This window comes from Rhagoletis pomonella, unplaced genomic scaffold (genome assembly GCF_013731165.1).
Source record: "Rhagoletis pomonella isolate Grant_MI unplaced genomic scaffold, Rhpom_1.0 Rhpom_scaffold_00002, whole genome shotgun sequence".
In the NCBI taxonomy this organism is placed as follows: Eukaryota; Metazoa; Arthropoda; class Insecta; order Diptera; family Tephritidae; genus Rhagoletis; species Rhagoletis pomonella.
Window position 1 is genome coordinate 91,753,927 of NW_023458556.1, and position 5,133 is coordinate 91,759,059.

At 30.2% G+C, this 5,133-nt stretch overlaps 1 pseudogene; it reads left to right on the top strand.

Moving 5' to 3' along the window:
• Positions 1-154: 154 nt before the first annotated feature.
• Positions 155-4,333, top strand: LOC118734177 (annotated as a pseudogene).
• Positions 4,334-5,133: the final 800 nt, after the last annotated feature.

Genomic DNA, 5,133 nt, shown 5'->3' on the forward strand with positions numbered 1-5,133 from the left:
ATTATTAATTATTAGTCCAAATATAATTAGAATTTTATTAGGTTGAGTAATCCATCTCATTCGTTTCTTATTGTTTAGTTATTTATTTTCAAAATGTTAAATCTTATAATGCTGGTATATTAACTGCGCTATCAAATCGTATTGGTGATGTTGCTTTTTTACTTGCAATTGCTTGGATATTAAATTATGGAAGTTGAAATTATATTTTTTATTTAGAATCAATGAAAAATAGAATTGAAATAGAAGTAATTGGAGGATTAATAACGCAAACGTCAAAGCTGTGAAGCTGTGTTTTTTGTGATCTGCTTAAATTTTGTGTTTTATAAAGCTGTTTACGCTTAATAAAGAAAAAAATTAAAAAAAGTGTTAATAAACTTCTGGTGCACAATTTAAAGATAAATAAATATATAAATACGATAACAAATACGATCGCGATATTTCATCTTTTAAAGTTGATGTAGCTTCCGAAGATTTTGATTCACTACTAAATAGTTCATTTTGGCCGACCGGGGCGTTTGTTCGCGAGTTTGAGTATAAACCTAATAAAAGTAATAATAACGTAGCTAAAATTTCTAATCTTAATTCGGATTCAAAAAACTAACTCGCAAGTCTAATTTAAGTATTTACTATCAAAACGATAGAGGTTTGAATACCAAATTAACTGACTTATATTTAAAAGGTTTTGACTGCAATTATAATATTATTTCCTTGACCGAAACATGGCTCAAACCTCATATTTTTAATTCCGAATTTCTTCCAAATGAATATCAAATATACAGGAGTGACCGCGAGGGCAGAATCGGCGGTGGTGTTCTTTTTGCGGTGCATTCATCGATACCATCCGAGAAAGTTAGTGTTCCTGTCATTGAATATGCCGAATTTAAATGTATACGTGTACAAGCTGGAAAGATTTATATTTATTTAGCTCTTTGCTACATCCCTCCTAATTCTGCCGTATCAGTATATATGCAGCTAGTTTCTTTACTTGAGACCGTAAATGCAATGCTTACGGCATCCGATTCTATGATTGTTTTGGGCGATTTAAATCTGCCACACATTTCATGGAACATCATTGACACCGTTTCATCTAGAGATAGTTACAATGTATTTCTGGAGGAAATGGCTGAACTTTGCCTTAAACAAATAAATATATGTCAAAATAAGTTTGGAAAGGTCTTGGATCTTGTTTACGTTGATGATGTTCCGAAGGCCTCTATTAATTAGAGTGATCCCCTAGTTTTGCCAGAGGATGCGTACCATCCCGCTCTTGAGTTAAGCTACGAAATCATAAATGAAATACATAATAATAAATCGTATAGTTCAAGTACTAGATATGTTTTTGCGAGAGCAAATTTCAGGAAAATTAACAAAGAACTTTCAAAGTTATCTTGGCCAATATATAGAGATGACGTGGAGCGTAGTGTTGAGCACTTTAATGATACTGTTTTCAATTTATTTCGAAAGTATGTGCCAAAACGTAATATTGTTCATGAAGAACCAATACAATTATGGTTCACTAAAGAGCTTAAAAAATTGAAAAATAAAAAGTCACATTCTTTTAAACTGTATAAAAGAACGGGCTTACACAGTGATTACGTAAAGTACTCAGTTTTGCGGCATAACTACTTTTCATTAAATAAGAAATGATATAATTCATATTTATGTAAAATTAAGAAGAATTTAATTAACAATCCTAAATCATTTTATGGTTTCGTAAATTCAAAGCGTAAGGCACATGGTTTTCCGTCCGCTATGCATTATCGCAACACTGTATCTAGCGACAGCCAACTCATTGCTAACATGTTTGCTCGGTTCTTTAGGTCCAATTATTCAGTGGACTTCCCTATAAGTGGAGACTATCCGTACGAGCTTTGTCCAATCAACTCTGCTTATATTCCAGTAATATCTTCCGATGAAGTTTTACACTATTTAAAAACCTTAAAACGTCATTTAGGCCTGGACCTGATAATATTCCGACCTGTTTTCTTAAAAACTGCGCTGAGAACATCTGCTAGCCTTTAACAACTCTATTCAATTTGTCACTTAAACATGGCGTTTTTCCGTCAGCCTGGAAGGAGTCTTTCATAATACCACTTCACAAAAACGGCAGCAGGTCCTCTATAGAAAACTATTAAGGCATAGCGAAGCTCTCCGCTATCCCCAAATTATTCGAAGCAATTATTGTTAATCAGCTGACATATGCTATATCTTCTTCAATTTCACAATCTCAACACGGGTTTTCTAAAGGAAAATCTACTATCACTAATTTATTGGAGTTTACAACTCATGTCTCAAACGGTATTAGAGAAAATGCTCATACCGACGTAATATACACCGATTTCAGTAAAGCTTCTGACAAAGTATGTCACTCGTTACTCATCCGTAAACTCGACCTAATCGGCTTTCAGCCCAGTCTTCTTCAATGGATCTCATCTTACCTCTCTGATAGAACACAAAGAGTTATTGCTAATAATTGTTCTTCCAACATCATTAAAGTTTCTTCAGGAGTTCCTCAGGTAAGCCACCTTGGTCCGATTCTGTTATTGATATTCATTAATGATATTTCTTCTATAATAAAACATTCAAAAGTTTTAATGTATGCTGATGATGTGAAACTTTTTAAAACATTGTCCTCTATCGAAGAAAGGTCTTTGTTACAACCGGATCTGAGCAACCAATGCAAACTATATGCCACTAAACCTTCAAAAATGTAAAGTTATGTGTTTCTCTCGGAGGGCTGTTTATTCAATTTCAAATTATAATCTGGAGCAGGTATCCCATTTTGTCGATCTTGGTATCACAATGGATTCCAAACTCAATTTCAACCATCATATTAATGTTAAAGTCAATAAAGCCAAAGGCGTTTTTGCATTTGTAAAGCGCTGGTCAAAAGAGTTCAAAGATCCTTATGTTACAAAAGCTCTCTTTACCACTTTAGTTAGGCCTATACTAGAATATGGATCTATTGTTTGGAATCCCCGCTACCAAGTTCATTCAGAGAGGATTGAATCAATTCAAAAACAATTCTTGCTTTTTGCGTTGCGTGACTTTAACTGGGATTCAGATTACAATCTCCCCCCTTACACAAGTCGTCTAAAGCTCATAAATTTGCCTACACTCGCAAGTCGTAGAGAAATGCTAGGTATAATATTTATCGTAAAATTAATGACAGGTTTGATTAATAGCCCGGCCCTTCTGGCTGAGGTCAACTTTAATGTGCCCTCTCGAGTGTCAAGACACTTTCGACCTCTGTTTTTTGAAGCCATGCAAAAGTAATTTTGAACTAAACGAATCATTCCGTTGTTTATGTCAAGATTTTAACTCTCATTCCAGCACGTTTAATATATAAGCCGTTGGGATTAATTAATTAATTAGCTGCTATAACAAAAAGTGCTCAAATTCCTTTTTCTTCTTGATTACCTGCTGCTATGGCTGCCCCAACTCCTGTTTCTGCTTTGGTTCATTTGGTGTTTATTTATTAATTCGTTTTAATATTTTGTTATATAATTCTTTTTTAACCATATTTATAGCTAGATTAGGAGCTAATTTTGAATTTGATTTAAAAAAAATTATTGCCCTTTCTACATTAAGACAATTAGGATTAATAATGAGAATTTTATCAATAGGATTTTATAAATTAGCTTTTTTTCATCTTTTAACTCGTGCATTATTTAAGGCTTTATTATTTATATGTGCAGGGGCTATTATTCATAATATACAAAAGTCACAAGATATTCGTTTAATAGGTGGATTGGGCGTTTATATACCTTTAACTACTTCTTGTTTTAATGTTGCTAATTTAGCTTTATGCGGAACACCTTTTTTGGCCGGATTTCACTCTAAAGATATAATTTTAGAAATTGTTTCGTTAAGTTATATAATTTTCTTTCTTTTTTTATACTTTTTTTTTACTAGATTAACAGTTTGTTATTCTTTTCGATTAATTTATTACTCAATAACAGGAGAATTAAATTGTGGTTCTTTAAATATATTAAGAGATGAGGTTTGAATTATGCTTCGTGGAATAAGAGGTTTATTAATTATAAGAATTATTGGGGGGAGAACTCTTAGATGATTAATTTTTCTTACCCCTTATATAATTTGGTTACCTGTATATATAAAATTATTAACTTTATTTGTTTGTATTGTTAGAGGATTTATAGGCTATATAATTTCTCATGTTTCTTTATTTTATTTAAATAAATCATTTAATAATTACAATTAATAATTTCTACTTATGGGATTATTAATTTTCCATTAAATTTAGGAAGAGTAGTCTATAAATCATTTGATCAAGGTTGGTCAGAATTTTTAGGTGGTCAAAATTTATGTATATAATAGATTGATTAAATTTTCTAATTGAAATTTTTTTGTTCATAATAATAATTTAAAAATTTATATTTTATTATTTGTTTTATGAATCACTTTTTTATTTTTATTATTTTATTCAAGTAGCTTAAATTTTGAGCATAACATTGAAGATGTTAGGGTAATTAGATAATTCTTGAATGTAGTGAATTAATTTTTGTAATTTATAAAAAAATTATTTTAATTTTACAATGAAAATGTAATGTTTTTATTAAACTATATAAGTATAAGTATAAATAGAATTTAACCATTAAAAGAAAAAATTAACAGCTCTTTCTTCAACATCATACTTCCTTAATTGGAGTATAAATCTCAATTGTATCATTAACAGTGATAAGCCTATTTTTGGCTTCAATTAATAGATTGATATTAATTGAAAATAAGGGTATTAAATTACCTAAAATTAGGTCGAAACTAATTGCAATAAATCGCTTCATATTCAATTAGTTAAGGTAGATTGAAATTTCAATACTTTTTGAATGCAAATCAAATGTTATAATTAACTACAACCCTAATTTGATCAATTTAATATCCCTTGATTTCATTCATGATATAATCCAATAATTTAAATAATAATAAAAGTAATTGAAGTGGTTGTTCATATAAAGATATTTGAAATTTTAATAATCAGAATTATTGGTAAAATTAAAGCAATTTCTACATCAAAAATTAAAAAAATAATTGTGATTAAAAAAAATCGTAAAGAAAAAGGAGGACGTGATGAAGATTTTGGGTCAAATCCACATTCAAGAGGTGAGCATTTTT